We start from the raw sequence: 17,096 nt of genomic DNA on the forward strand, positions 1-17,096 counted from the left end.
CTTCTGTTGTCTATCAGATCCACACAGACGACAGCAGAGGCACACACCAAGACCACACACCTCTCTCTCTCTTCTCACACTTTCCCTCTTGAGAGATGCCACCCTCACCTCAATCCCTCAGTGCGTGTCTTTTTTCATCCTCCATGATGTCTTCTCACTCTGAGAGTACCACTCACTTTTCTACCAGCACCTAATCTCATTTTCTCTTTTCTGTTCCTGCGGGGCTCTCACTCCAATGCCCCATTTACCAACATCTTTTTTTTCACCCTTTGTAGTCAGTTGTTTTATGCGCTACAATGTCTTTTGTTGAATTGACATCTCCAGAGAGGAATATGAAAGTACATGCAGATGGACTGTGTGACATCAGTCTATAGTAACAAATATGTCCAAATATGCATGCCATACAGATAATGTATTATATTGATGAGAGTGCAAAGCATGACGACCACTGTCATTATTCATTTGCACCTCTTTTGCAGGGTCCACATTTCACTTGTCTCAAAGACTCGACCCCCCAATCCCCTCCTTACATTTAAGGTCTGGAAGATTCTTCCACTGCTGCTGTTTCCCATTCCTCACCTTCCTGCTATTTCTACCCCTCTCTTCTCAAAATGATATTTTGTCATTTCAATTCACATTATTCAAATACCTTCATAAATATTTATGGAGAGGTCTGTGATAGGAAGGAAGAGGGAAGTGTGACTGAGGCCTGTGGATGCTTTCTACTCCCACATCCCTGGTCATAGAAATTATTCAATACAACATCTGAATAGCAATTATTTGCTGCAAATGAGGGAGAGTAACAGAGTCAGGGAGAGGCAGTGAAAGAGAGATATTCTTAATTGGCAGTCGTCCACATTTACCGACCAAATTCCAAATTCTCTTCCGAAATTAGTTGCAGTCAGTTAAAACTCTTGGAACAATCTGCGTGTGCACATTAATGCAGAGTGCTGCCAGGAGACAGGTACTGTAGAAAATTATGCTAAAATTTTACATTCAATACATGAGAGCCTGCTGAGTGAGGGGTCTTTGACGATAATCTCAAGATCTTATGTTCATGTGCATATTTCTGCTGACACGTTGTTGTTCTGTCATCTTAATCAAGTCATCCTACTCACTTACACATTCAAGTCATTGACACATGAATCTAACACTTATTTAACGTCAATGTAATTGCGTTTCTCTCAATTTCAAAGTTTGAAATCTGAAAAATTAATAACTATAACTTTCTAATCTGACAAAACATGAGGCTCTATTAGTTTTAATCTCTGTAGTGATGAGTTTCAAGAGATCAAGCAGCATTTTACAAAAACTGCAAACTCCTATGTCTGTACACTTTCTAAAAACTTTGAATGTTTCAAGTGCTGCCAAGTGAATCAAACTGGCAGGCCTATGTTGATTGCCAAGAACCAATAATTCTACATCTGCTGCTGCTGCATCATAGTTAAATAAAAACTCAAAGTCCCATTCATTACTTATTTTAAAATGATGTCACTGTAAGTATTTTAGCAGTTATAGAGATGGACAGATGCAGTAAATGTCTATTGACTGTCTATTTGACAGTAATATGATAAAATATAATGCCACAAACACCCACTCAATATGTTGAAGTTAAAAATGCCTTGAGGCTAAGAGCTTGTCCCTAATGTGGTCATTGTAAGAGAGTGAGAGTATTTAGTCATGCATAATGAACCATAGCATTATTTTAGGCGAGCACACATGCTTGTTTTGGCAGATTGGCATCAGCTCTTTCAAAAATGCTTCACAACCATTGGTTCAGACCTAGTTATGTGGCCAGCAACATCCAATCCTATTCATGCATGCGCACAGAGTGGTAATTTCCTTGGCTTAAAGGATAGGTTTTTGTTTTCTCGTGTTTGTCTTAATATAATACTAATGTACCATTACATACAGGGAAATAGGTCTCGCCTGCTATAACAATTCCTGCTCTCCATACTGACCCTGAAAGTATTCTCTTCGGAATGGGGGGCCAAAATCCCCAACCCTCGTTCTCTGCCAGTATGCATTCAAAAGCTCTAGTAAAAGTAATATGATGCTACATCAGTCTCAGTTAGCTAAATTATATATTCAGCCTGTTTAGAAAAAATTGTACGGTTTCTCTGGAACATTCCTTGCAAAGTCTCAGCTTTGGTTACTTTCTGGTTGCATGTAGATTTGTAGCTAGAGGAGTTTCATGTATGGAGAGTAGAAATTGTTACAGCGACCAAGACCCCTTTCCACACAAATAATGACACAGTGTTAATGTGAAACATAGACTGTATATATAATGGACGTTACAGCTGTGACATCACCCATTGGTTTGTGGACTGCTGTTTTGAGGCCAATAGTATCGGATCTGAGCAGCGCCATCTTAAAATTTGAGGTGCATGTCGGGAATAAAAGAACACATATTCGACTTATATGGGCATCAGGAGGAGCAATAGGACGGAGCGGGGGAGGTTGCAAGGGCTGGATCTCGAGGAAATTGCACGCCTACCCACCACAGTCTACACCGGCATACTGCTGATGCTAACCGAGTTAGCTCCCACAATTCGAGGTAAACTCATAGACTGTGTGAAACAAGTTCACGGCTATTTCAATACAGTCTATCTGTCCGCCCTGCTGAACCTGTCAATCAATCAACCTGTCAATCACGACAGGTCAAATATAAAATCAGGGAGGCCAAAATTTCACAAATGAACATCATACTGCATTGAAGAAGGCTTTAAACTAGCGATTGAGACCATAAACACATTTTGAAAACGTTTACTGAGGGAATTATCTATTGACTCGTATAGAGACGGAAGTCCTTTTGAACACAAAATGGTCGCACCCTGGTGGCCTTTTGGTATAATGCAGTTCTAAGTTACTTCCACGTTGGCCTCATTTCGGAGGACCGGAGCTCCTCGCCTAGTGTGAACCTATCCCTAAAGTGTCTTCAACAGATGTTTTGGTTGTTTTTGCCCATGTTCTAAAATATCTGCCTCCGCAGTTTCTGACACCATCAAGATACAATTGAGGTAAATGGACGTTTTGTAAAACTTACTCTTTCTAGATTTTTTTTTTTCAAGATTACATGCAACAAAAGGCCAAAATCAGATGAAAGATCCTGCAGTTAAATATCTTAACCACACATCCACTTGATGCTTCTCTTTCTGTGGGTTTTTTTGGCTTTTATCTTTCCTTGTAGTCTCTTCTTGCCTATCTGACTTTAATGAAGCGTCCTCTCTTCTCCTGCTCACATTCTGCTTTCCCTCCCATTCTCTAAACTACATTTTTTCCCAAAGTTTCCCTCAGCACCTGATTTATCTCTGGTTCTTTTAATCAAGTACTGATCAAGTAAAAAAGCAGCATTTATACCTGAATTTAATGAAAGTCCAGTGGGGGAGTGTCAGTAAGTCACACTGTCTTTCTATTATAATGATGCCAAGTGTTATAATTGCATTAAAAGCATAAAGAAAAACATATTATTCATATTCATTATTTTCTGCATGACCTAAAAGCCTTTAGCACTGGATCATCTTTTCAATCAGAACTCGGAGTGAGCAGATGAGAGCTAAAAATAAGCTTTTAAATCAGACTGAAATGAATTGTTCATTATTTAATTAGTGTTTAATGCAATCACAGTTGATTAAATAATGATAATAATCATATTAGGGACAAACAGTTCTATTGCATCAAATCCCAATTAATCTCCCCATGCAGATTTCTAGGCACAGCTGCAACCATGTCAATGTATGGAGTTTGTGTCTTTGTGTAGCTATGAAATAATTCCACTACCCAAACACATACAGAGTTTGTGCTGCTTTCGGACTTTTTCCAAATTTCCTGGTGTTTCCAAACAGAAATGCATCAAGAAAACAGCTGGAGTGGAACCGGTGAATATGACCACTTGGCAGAATTAACCTCCTGAAAGGCTTGGAGGGGAGAATGCTGTTCTTACTGAGAAGTCTACACTTAAGTGTAAAAACAAACACTGCTTGATGTTCTGATTCGGAGATGAATGTGTTTCTGTACAAATATGCATGCATTGCTGGTGAATGTGCCTCAGTGGGAAAGAGGAAACTAATAGAGCATGAAGGCACGAGACAAAGAAACCTGCATGAAGTTTAGTTGTTTTGTTCCATTTTAACCTCATTAAACATTTATAGGCTAAGCCTTCTGTCAGTCAACAGTCACAGAAAAAAGACTTAGGTTCTGCAAGAGATAAACTAATATCACAGTACATCAACCCTATATTAAAGAATGTCCCTAAACATATACTGCTTTTTATTTCCCATTAAAACCCTTACTGTGTGTATTCTACCAGAACAGAAGTGTTTCATATTTCAATTTCCCTTTACAATACAGCTAAGTGCCAAACAACTGTATTGTAGCTCCTATCTCAGTAACATAATAAACTGCTATGACCACATACTGTGGCTTTTGAATCATCCATCTGACTTTTGTGGCGTAGCCTCTGAAGAGATCAATATTCCTCTAATAGCTAATTGCTTTGTGTGTGTTCCATTTCTGGGCACAATGCCAGCCCGATGTCAGAACCGAATAGCTAACGGGATGACAGTGATGGCTGCTCAGAAATCAGAATACCTGCATGGCAAAGAGGATGGTCTTCCTAAAGGACTTTAGTTAAGGTTAGGAAATATCACAATGGTTATAAAAGTAATTCACTGCTGTGAATATGATGGTTTCTGGAAACTAGGTCACCTGTGTATTAGAAATGTGTAGTTATTTTTTCAAATTGGTGCCCTATAACTAAAGACAACTGAGAAAAAGGCTGTAGGTAGATACAATGTACACTTCTCATCCAATAGGCTACCGGTGTGCCACTCAGTGTTTTTCAACCAGACGAGCAGCTGTTTAGCAAAGACTGAGCAGCGTTATATATCTTGGCTGAGGCATACAATATTTTAATTTACAAAATGTTTTTCCTCATACAGTCTGGATATATTGTACTGGTGTGCAAGGACCATAACACAAACATTGTGCTGAAGTTAATTATGTAGATCAATGCAAACTACACACCAGTAACTCCTGAATATGTATATGTAATTTTGTTGTAGATATAGTAGGCTATTGCCATATTTCAACATTTTTAATGAACGCCTTAGTACTATGTGAGGCTGGAAAACCAACAGCAAAAACATATGCTGCAGTGACTGGAAATGTAGCTAATTATTAGCAAGATGCCCCCTTTCTCCACAGATGACTACCAAAAGCTTCTACAGAAGGTTGCAGTCCTGGAAACCGAAATTCACTGATAAGAAATGAATGTTGGAGTGAATGGACTACGTGGGAATGATGACACTTTGCCATGTACTCAAAACTAGTGGACAAGAGCATGCTAACACATGGCTAATTAGCACCGACAAGACTAATAAGAAACAGGAGGGCTGGATACCAGGTAATAAATCTGGAAGGATGAGTAACAGGCAGAGCCCAGCACCCTGAGATTTGTAATGCGGCCAATTGGCCTGCATTATTATCCAGGCAGAGCTTCAACCCCAGTAGGTTACTTAGTAGGACACAGCCATAAAGAGCTGTGAAAGGGAGAACTACCAACAAACCTCCCCAACAACCGTATGTACAACTGGGGGACAGATTTGTTCCACTGTTGAAGAACCTGGATTTCCATAGATGACCAGGATAACCTCTCATCCACACCGAGCAGTGTAAAATAGTAAATCAGAAATGTACATGCATAGGCTACAGGGAAAGCTAACGACTGAGCATTTTCTGTAAAATATATTTAAATGCAGTAAGAATACCTGCATATCGTGGTGGCATATCCAACTTTGAAAAAAACATTGTCACTAGCAAATGAGCAGGGAGCTGTGGTTATAGGCAACACAGAAGGACATTAAATATTCTTCATTTTCTTATACTACACACATTGCAATGATACAATGCTGCTTGAAAATCTGCAATGCTTGCCATCAAGGACATGTAAGGGTCATCTTCATATGGTTAAGTGAACCCAATGTTGACTGTTGGTGGATGGGCCACAACACACAACTCTGGTGTCACTATAGCACCAACTTCATCCAACAACATCCATAAAATCTTGCTTTGATTTTAGGGCATTCTGCATAATGATAAAATAACTTTATACAGTAATCTTTGTCAATGAAGCACCATTCACTCAGTCACACATTTCCATACATGGAAAGTCCCTTGCCCAATACCAGTGCCAAAATATTGTGAAACCCACTGTGTCTGGGTGGCAAATGCAAATTTGTTCAGGTAAGTTTTAATATGTTATTTAGGCACGTGTAAAGAATTACCTGCAGTTCAGCTCTTTGTATATTAGCAGATGGTTTATACACAAATGGACACTCTCCATTGAAGTGTCACACTCATAAACTGAGAAAAGCATTAATACAGTATTTATACAGCATTTAAACTCTAGTAGCTCCGGTTATTGTGCCCTCCATTTAATTAATTAAAGTGAAAGTTCAGTTACAGTAAATTACAACCAAGTTTAATCTCCTTGCACATACAAATAAATTGCGATCTGTGCTCCATTGTTGGATGTTGGATGTCAACATAGAGGGTGTGCAACCTTGATGCTTCTGCTAATGTTGTGCAGCAAGATAAAGTCACATCAGAAGCTACTACAACCCAAGGAGATGGCAAAATGCACCGTTAAGTTACATTTACGCAGTCTAGCCGCCATAATAATTATGATTAGGGGAAGTAAAGTTAACATCAATATAAGGTGTCTTGATAAAAAGACTTGATAAGATGATTTTTGCCTTGTTGGAGCACGCAGGTTGGGTGAATGGCTAGATAGATGGTGGACTTTTCAGGATTTTGAAAAGCCAGAGCACATCACTATGGCCACTAGATGACATAAAGGTAACTATAGGTTGTTTTTGCTTGCCTACATTTTTTATTGTAGTTTTAATTATGTCAGCAAAATCCTCAACAAAATTGTTTAAAGACATACAACCTAGAGGACCAGTAAAGGTTGGGAAGTTTAGAGGAAGTATGAAACAGAATCAAGCGGGAAGTTCCCGTCCTCTGAGCGGAGGCCAACACGGAAGTAACTTAAAACTGCATTCTATCAAAAGGCCATCAGGGGGCGACCATTTTGGTGTCAAAAGGACTTCCATCTCTATACAAGTCAATGGAGAATTCACCAACTTCACACTTGATTTCTAACCTCAGTAAACATTTTCAAAAAGTGCTTATGGACTCAATCGCTAGTTTAAAACCATCTTCAATGCAGTATGATGTTCATTTGTGAAATTTTGGCGTCTCTCATATATTTAACGATAAAGCAGGGTATGCATTACGGCGTGGCTATGTCGTGATTGACAGGTTGATTGATTCACAGGTTCAGGAGGGTGGACAGATAGTCTGTATGGAAATAGCCATGAACTTGTTTGACACCAACAGTTTTCTCCGAAGTTTTGTGGTTATAGTTACAGCTAACTTGGTTAGCATCACCAGGTTGCCGGTGTAGACTGTGGTAGATCCAGCCCTTGCAACCTCCCCCGCTCCGCCTCATGCCCTTCCTGATGCCCATATAATTAGAATCCGTGTTTTTATTTTTTCCCGGCATGCACCTGAAATTTTCAAGATGGCACTGCTCAGATCCGAAACTATTGGCCTCCGAGCAGCAGTCCACAAGCCAATGGGTGACGTCACGGATGTTACGTCCATTTCTTATATACAGTCTATGAACAGAATAGAAAACAGGAATGATGACAGATGAGAAAAGTGTCCTTGCTCACCCTGTGCTTCACTTTATCACCAGCTTCCTTGTCCAATCAAGTAGTAAATCAAGTCTGCTGTCTCACCCACAACACACACACATAAACCACACGCCCATAAATAAACTCACACACATGCAACTTTCACAACATCCACAAAGGTTTAAATATTGTTGATTATCTCATGCTGTAAGCCAATATCACGAGGTTTGACTCTTCTGCGATCTATGGCCTCTATGGCAAATTGAGTGAGGCTGGCAGGAAAACCACTAATCAACCACCAGAAGGCATAATTAAAATGCTTTAAGAATACAAGTGCTCTGAGGTTCAGCTTCACTATGCTGACAGGGATCAGAGGTAATCTAATCTCTCAATAAACTGTGCACAGCCATTCATTTAGCTCAATGTCCTTTCATATGAAGCTGGCATTTTCATACAGCATAAAGAATTAATTAGATGAGGGCATACTGAAGTTAAACGAGTTAAACAATTTTCCCGGGTCTTAATACATATAATATTAACCAGTGTGAAACCCCTTGACAAGATTTTTCTTAAGCCACATTGGTTAAAAAATACACATAAGATACACAAGTGTAGGAGTGAAAGAAGGGGGGAAAAGTACAGCTATGTAGGACACCCATTTAGTATATATATTTTCAAGCTTTTAACTACCCTAATTATAATGTCCATCTATAGGAGAACACTCATTTAGTAAAGTGGGTTGGATCAACATTCTATATTGATTATCTGTGCAGCTGCCTGACCCTGACGTATAGACAGTTTAAAAGGTTTTCTTTGCCCTTTTAACCTGAGAGAGACAACAAGAGAGACAAAGGGATCCCTGAGGGAATAGTGATTGACTTTGTTTTGGTTCATAAAACACTCAATACGTTACTAAGAACATTGTTGCACATGGCCGACATCACATACAGCCACTGTTTAGAAAGGTGGCCAGCTCCACAATCTGCCCAGTGGCCAGTACGTCATGTGTATCTACATAAGGCAGGATTACCCAGGGTTACCATAATGTTGGAAATGTTTAAAGATCTGTTTGCATGATTGATCCTATTCTTCCATATCCCATAGGTGATCTGTTGCGTGGACAAAGAATACCATGGATATTACCTTGCTGGGATTTTAAAATGGGTAGATTGTGGCAGAGTAGCACATGGTCAGCAGGTGCATATGTATTATGTGGTACTGAAATAAAACTCAATACTATACAAAGAAGCCATGTTCCTTTTTTAATTTTTTAACCTTAAAGGATAGGTTACATTTTTTAACATGTGATTATGCATATTCAAAGTGTTATTGGTCACAGTCTTTAATTTTACCTAAGGCTAAAAGTGAAGTTTGACAGGTTTCAGCTGTTTCAGTTCAACAAATCAAGTGAGTCTCTTTCAAAGTCTTTTCACAAACATATTCTTCTGGGTTTACACAGACAAAATGTCAATGGAGGTATATAAAGTTTCTTACTCAAAGGTCTGCAACTCTGGAAGATACCAACTTGATTTGTCTAACTCAGAGTGCTGAATCTTCATATTAGTTTCAATTGTACTTTGCATTGACATTTTGCACATATTGTGGATTTTGCCTAGCATCATTTACAGTGTGGTGGAGTCAGAGTCTCAGTGGTTACAGTGACCGATAACTCTTTCACTGGGCAAAAAAAAAGTAAATCTATGCTTTAAAAAATATATATTACAGACTATTCTAAAACAATCAATAAGCACCACTTACTATCACTTTTCTTCCCACCATCGCTGTCTAACCACCAGCCCTTATTTTGGGAATGCACTGTAGATATACATTGACTTAATTGGCTAAATTGGCATTCCTCATGGACAATATGTGCACATTTTATCTTTAACAGTACAAGTCTGACTTAACAATTAACCTCTCCAGAAATAAACTGCAGCTCACCCTGAACCTGTGATTCTTCTTCCTATGTTTGAACATGAGTGAGTTCAAGGGTACTCAATGAAAAGCTAATTTGGATCCAGTTGTCTTTTTTCTTTTTTTTCTCAAAGTGAAAAAGTGCAACTGTGTCTGCATTTTCAGCAGCTCTTTCTTCAGCATGTTGTTCTCTGATCCGTTTATTCAACTAAGGCAGCTAAGTGGGCTTATGAGACACACTGGCTCAATCTGTCTAAGTAATATTCCCTTTTATTCTACATGAAACATCAAAAAGGTCTTTGGCATGCCTCTGCATTACAGCATCAGCCATGGATAAAATACTACTTTCCTCCCATTATAGCCAGATCCATTTTAGATAAGAGCCCTCCTCTGTTTCCACAAAACACTGCATACCTCATGCAGCCTGGTAGCTTTTCTCTTCAGACCAGGGAATGTAGAAAACCTTAGATATTCAACTCTAAACTCTGCAGCACTCTTACACAAGAGACCCATACAACATCAAATCAATTATACAGTAGATGAATGATTTGTGTGTTGTATCTAGTAAACCTGTTTCCCTTCTCTCAAAATCTCAGAGTGGAGATGGTCCTGAAGGACACCAGGCACTCATGCCCATCATGAAACTACAATTACACAATAGTCTATTCATACATATATTCAACGTATATCAGAATATGAAGGTGGATTGAGCTGACTAGATTTTCTCTTCATCTCTTTATACTCTTCAAGGTATTCAAGTCTTGCTTGATAAGTTAACACTATAGACCACAGTTGATGTACAGAATGATGTTGCAGCTCCATCTCAAAAGTTTTTCATTACAACGTCCACTTGTATTTGGTGCCAATATATGGCATATGTGGCAGAATAATAAAGTAATTACCTGCACTCTCTTGTAACCCCACCTCCCCTCAACATGACATGTATGTGATGAGGCACTTCATTATCATAACTGCAAAAGTCACTCAGAAATGTAAATAATTATCTTTAGTAACAGCCTATTTTTGTGTACTCAGGTGTACATAATAAGACATTAATAAATGTGAAATTTCCAAACAATAAAAACATTAAACAAGATGCAATTAATTCTAACAGTAGATAACATAACTCCAGGTTTTACAACAAGAATGTGATCCACAAGATTTCTATCCAACTGCTTCTAGTGTCAACAAATCATAGCTTAATTGTGCCCTATTTTTACTTAGTTGAACATGAAATCAATATAATTATGCCAAGCAACCAATATATTCTATGAGAAAATGCAGCTGAGTCAACCTAAAAGAAGAAAAAGCAACCTCAGGTCAATTTATAGTAAATATAGGATCCACAACATTTCTCTCCGCCTGCTTTCTGAGTCAAAATTTAGAGTTTAACGTCAAAGTGGAAACCCACAAAAAAAAAATCCCAGATCTCAATGTTATGATATATATTTACAAGTGAAAGTATCAACAATACTTTATATTCCTTTTTTGATACACTGGAAATCATTTTAAAATGACGGGCGCTCTTGGGTGCCATATAGAACAGGCTCTCCAGGGTGCTACAGGGTCTAGAGGGTGAAATAACTTACAGTTACTATATATTTTGAAAAAGTTTTCTCCATCACTATCTCCATACCTCTCAGATTTTCACTCCAAATATGCAATTTGGTGAGTAAACAATCTGGAAAATGTATGACCTTGAAATATCTTAGTAACTCTTCTGCCACAGATCAATTGTGACAAAAAAACACAAAAACAAACAGCAGCATTTCCTGTGAATCATGCATAAGGTTAAAAAAAACTTATTTTATTCCCTGGCTTATTTTATTATAGATCATAGGGGGACAATCATCCAGCAAAAACAGAACTGAATTTTACATCAATATGAACCTTAACAAAACAGATTGGATGAAAGAAAATTACAGCTTAGGAAAGCAAATCTGGCATATTTTAAATGTACTGCCAGATTTAAGCAAAAATAACAAAATAGTAACAATACAATACAATAAAATAGCAGGATTCTCAAAAAATGCATACATAAAGGTATATTTCACAATGCCAAGCTGCTTTGAAAAAAAGTGGCATTGCTTTTGCATTCAACTGCAAAACAAGCTTTCAAAATCCATCATTTATGTGGCCTGACTAAAGATTGAAAATGCCCACTCCCTTCATCTCCATCCTAATGCTCCTCCTGAGGTGCCCTTATTTCTCTCTCCCTACTGTTCTCCATCACAGCCACCACCCATGGTGAGAACGAAAAGCATATCTATGCAAAAGTGTCATGACAGACTCAACACTGAATTTGTCCTTATAGGAGATGTGTGAAGAAGAGATGTGTGAATCATAAAACCCTGCTCTCACGGAGGGATAAGTGAACCAAGCAATGTGCAGGTTCCATGTGTGAAGGGGCTTTCTGTCTGTCTGATTACTCTTTTTCTGCTCTGTGTCTTTTATTTTTCCCCATGGATGAGTGTCCTATCAAAGGCAACTGAGACTTAGAATGAGCAGATGGTTAACAGTGAGACTGTTGTCCCTGTGACCTGCAGAAAGGTCTATGTGCCAGCACACAATTGTAGCATTTATATATTTTTTTGTATGATTTTGCGTTGGAAGATTCAAAAGACAATGCATGCTGAAACAGGTTCTCAGTATCAGCTCACAGTACATATAAAAATTCTGAATTGAATAAAAAGGCTATACAAAATCCTTTATCTCAATAGAAGACTATTTATTAATGAATATTTTAGCTTGATTCCCCCAATTACCAGTACAAACATTAAGCATGGCTTTCACCTTATCCAAGTCCAAAATACCATGGATCCTTAATAAAACGGGGCTTACACTTTGAAGTAACTAAATCACCTGCTACACATCTATGTGAAGTACATTGGTTGGTTATGTTAGGTAGCATCTCATTTAGATTTAGCAACATTTGTCCATCGTATTGCTGGTTGGTTGTTTGTGGGGGTTTTTTGGTGGGGGGTTTAGAGCATATGTTTTGACTTGTTATAGCACAGATGAAACAAATAACCTAAATGACTTGAACAGAACAGGAACATTGTTAAGTATTGCTAGTGAGCCAGAATGAACAAGACCAGATCACTGGAACTGGCACACCTAAATAGAAGAGCAATTAGTTCCCTACTATTACTAATACTATAACAGGCTAATAATAATAATAACTACTACACTTGTACTTGTCCTGTTATGACATCTACATATATGTATCATACAGTAAATCTTGGAACTGCATACTATATTCAACAATACACATAGCCCTCTAAAAGCTGAAGGTGTTATGTGTATCACTCCATCCATGCACAGTCATGAAGATTTTCGTCGCGTCACTGCACCCCACACAGTTTCCACCCTCAGGCTGTCATCTCCGGCATATGATGACATCATGACCTGAGCTCTGCTCCCAATAGCCACATTTTTCTTCAGCTGATGCCAGTAGAGTGGGGGATCTCAGAGGGCCATGCCCATACTCATAGAATATGGAATTACGATACATAACTAACATTGTATAGGCTTTGCTCTCTAAAAACTGTTGCTGTTGGTTAAGGGCCAAGCTGTAGTCAATACCACACTGTGACACCAAAGTTCACAAGCAGATACACACAGCAGCTTACAACCTCACAAGGGACGTAGCATAATAATAATAATAATAATAATAATAATAATAATAATAATAATAATAATAATAATAATAATAATAATAAAACAATATAAATGAATAAATAAAAAGCATAGACCGTGCCATGGTCATTTTCCATGCTAAGCTATGTGTGAAAGGAAGAGTGGACAACTTTATACTCCTTTCACACAATATACCTGCTGCTGCAGAAGACTGGGATTTTAATTCCTCAGCAAAACAGTCCCAATGTGAGCAGAGCAGGGGCCTGTTTCAGAAAGTGGGTTATGTGAAAACTCAGAGTAAGTTAACCCTGAGATGATGTAAACTCTGGGTCAGTCACCATGGTAACTGACTCTGTGAACATAACCTGCTCGCTGGCAGGTTTTCTTGAACTAACCTTGAGTTTCTCCTCCTTTTTAGCTGAGGCCTGAACACTGAATGAAACATGGTGTGTCCTTTTCTTAAAGAGTCAATATTGAAGTCTCTGTCAGAGGGTGAAGAGACCCTGCTGGAATGTTTTATCATTCTCTGATGACTATCTGTTTGAGTGTTTCAGTTTTTCTGTACAATTGATCATTTATCTGAACAATATTCTCAGCCTTCGTATCGTTCGTATGACACATTGTGGACATGCTCTCAGTTTGGAACAAGGTATTTGTGTTGCACTTTGTTTTTTTTTTGCCAATGGCAGGTTTATATGTAACATTGATGACACTGAGCATGTTTCTCAGGCAACCGTCTGTCAGGCTTTCAGAAATACACCACTTTGAGGGTCTTGATAGCCAAGTGGTTACTGCACATGCCTCATAGTGACAGTGTTGCTGGTTCGATTCCAGTGAGGGACTTTTGCTGCATGTCATTCCTCTCTCTCTCTCTCTCTCTCTCTCTCTCTCTCTCTCTCTCTCTCTCTCTCTCTCTCTCTCTCTCTCTCTCCCTGTCCTGTCGGCCTCTATACCAGCTACTGTTAAATTAAGGTGAAAGTGCCCAAACATAAATCTTTCAAAAAAAATAAATGTGATTTTTGCACTGAGATGTTTACTGTACACTTGTGTAGTTGTATGTATAAAGGCATTTAGGTGTTGCTTTCAAATAGACAATATTTAATACTGGCAGTGTTGGGGTGGCTGAAAAATGTACTTTCTTTTTTGCTTTGAATAATTCACAAACTATTGACATATGTCACATGTTGAATGTAGCCACTGAATGTTGTTTAATTAGGTAGGGCAGGCTAAACAACATCCCAATTGCTTATAATGAAATTATACCTTACTTGTTTGAGCTATATTTTTATACAGTATTTCATCTTCAGTTGCTGATAAGCAGGCTTACGCTTTGTACCTGTTGGGGTCTGCATGAATATTAAATGCCCTGTGCACACACACATACACAGAATATAAATGTTGAATAAGTGGAACACTCGAGACAAAACATTTCTTTTTTTTCATTAATACTCACACGTTGACTCGGTGAGTAATTTTCTGCCATGCCAGCTCATGTTCTTTTGCTGCTATTACTGTATTGCTTTTTTTCTTAAATATATACTCAACATTGCATTCATTAATATTTTTAACTCCACTGGGGAGAAGTAGGAGGACTGAGTCATTTGTTTCACCTCTTGCCATGGTGAATCATGTTATCTGTGTTCCATTGATGAGGGCATGGTATCTCCTCATGCCCGAGCTTCACTCAGGGTTACTTTGACTCAGAGTTGATTAAACTAACCTGTAAGTTTACCTGTTCTGAAACTGCAAACTCTGAGATTGACAGCTCAAAATTAGTCAACCTAGAGTTAATGTTTTAACTCAGAGTTTGTTAAACCTGCTTCCTGAAACAGGCCCCAGGTCATGAACGACAACACAACTCACTAATCCATGATGATCCAGATTAGAAGACCACCTGATAGCATGTGTGTAATAAAACGGCAGAGCTGACATGTCACCTCTTCTGCCAATTTATGACAAAGCCCAGTGCTGAGAAATGCTGCACAAGCTCCATTGTGTTGAGCACAGGTCTCTCCTTGTATGGTGCCATGACAATCAGTTCATCTAGTTAAACGGCACTCTGATGCCTCTCCTGTGTAAATGCTCCAGAGTTGTCTCCACACATTTGGAGAAAGAGCGCCGAGCCAAATAATAACTAAAGGGTAGCCAGTTGTATTGATACTGTACTCCCTGGAAGAAGAAATACAGGAACTTCCCTGTGCATATGGATGGTTGGCACATAAGAGTATGCATGTTTTAGGCCGATGGATGTGAACGAATTGCCAGGACACATGTACTCCAGTACATGTTGGATAATCAACATGTAGAGAGAGAGCGAGAGAGATGGGTCCAAAATTGGCCTCATCCCACCTCTGCAGCACCAGGAAATAGCGGGAGTAATAACCCTCTTTTTCCTCGCCTTATTCACCTGGAGAGAAACAGAACATAGTCTTGTTCTGTAGGAGTTGTGACAGCTCTAACGTCAGAGCTGTTATCTCTGTCTGAGATGATGACCATATCCAACCGGTAAATGGAGATGGAAGGGGTTGTGAACTGAAGCATGTAGCCCTTTGAGATTAATTTTAAAGTCTTCTATGTGTTCATGAAGAGCAGACTTTGTCACTCAAGTCTAAAAACAGCCTCTGTCAACACTGCCAATAACCAGTGCAGTACCTTCGCCAGCACTGTGCAAATGGTTGCTCGCCACAGTCCATGGGAGGGCGCAATGGAAAGGGCTGGTACTGACCACAGTCCTAAAACTGATCAAGACCATTAATCCAACTTAAGCCATGGTGAAAAACCCCCACTAACTTGTACCGATGGGGGGAAGTTGGCAATAACTGTTTATGGTCTGCTGTACACAATTGAGATGGGGATTGATCCCTGCTCATGAAAATGCGAGAGAGTGACCAGGGTGTCTCAGCAACTGAAACACTGTGTGTGTGCGCAGAGGAGGAAATGTGTGTGGGGGACATAGTGTCAGTGGAAAAAGCTGCAAAATGCTCAGTGGAAACAAAAGTAGACTCAATTGGGTGAAAGTGCTCTTAAGTAACAATTGGGTTGCCCTGAAAAAGGCCAGGATCAAGACATACGCTCCCTAAGCCCCGTCACTGCGATTGCCACTGTTATTTGCGAGGTGGCTTGGTGGGTGGATTGGACAAGGTGCTTGCTGTTTGCTGGTTCTTTGTGGTGGGATGGGCCGCAGCCGCAGGAAGAGGATATTGCTGAGGGGGAGGTTGCATTGGAGCAGGTGGCAACAGCTGCTGCAGGGTGCTTTGCTATGGAGCAAGCATCTTGGCATCAATACTGGGAGCCTTGGTGCAGCTTTGCTCTAGTATGTGTGTTTCCTTACATTGTCTGCTTCCTTGGCTGATTCATACCGATGTGCAGTGGCACTCTGGAGGAGTGGACCAAAAAGCCCAGTTGGGCAGATGGGACTGTCTAGCGGGAAGTGTCATGTGTGGGAAGCTGTGACATATGCAGCCACCTGTTTTACTGCATTATCATCTGCCATACTATAATCCTGTATAAGCCCACCATTGAGGCCACAGTGAGGGTGATCACAGCTTTTCTGATGCCTGTTGCTAACTCCAGGGAAGTGCACCAGGCTTTATGGCCATAGCAGAGACAGCAGAGAAAAGCAGCACAATGGTATTGGTTGCTGGAGTCACCTGAGCAGTACATTAGTGTGAACAGTCAGAGATATGAGCATAAACTTGGTCCTGAGGAGGCTTGCGTCTGCTTAAAAAAAGTTTCTTTAGGAAGCAATATGGTGGCTGTGGGGGAAATATTTGTATTCCCTGGGTCATGCTGTGGTAATTTTCTATCCCATAAGGAGTCTGTCATGATCAGTCTCTTTCAGTG

This window comes from Scomber scombrus, chromosome 5 (assembly GCF_963691925.1).
Source record: "Scomber scombrus chromosome 5, fScoSco1.1, whole genome shotgun sequence".
NCBI classification, from domain to species: Eukaryota; Metazoa; Chordata; class Actinopteri; order Scombriformes; family Scombridae; genus Scomber; species Scomber scombrus.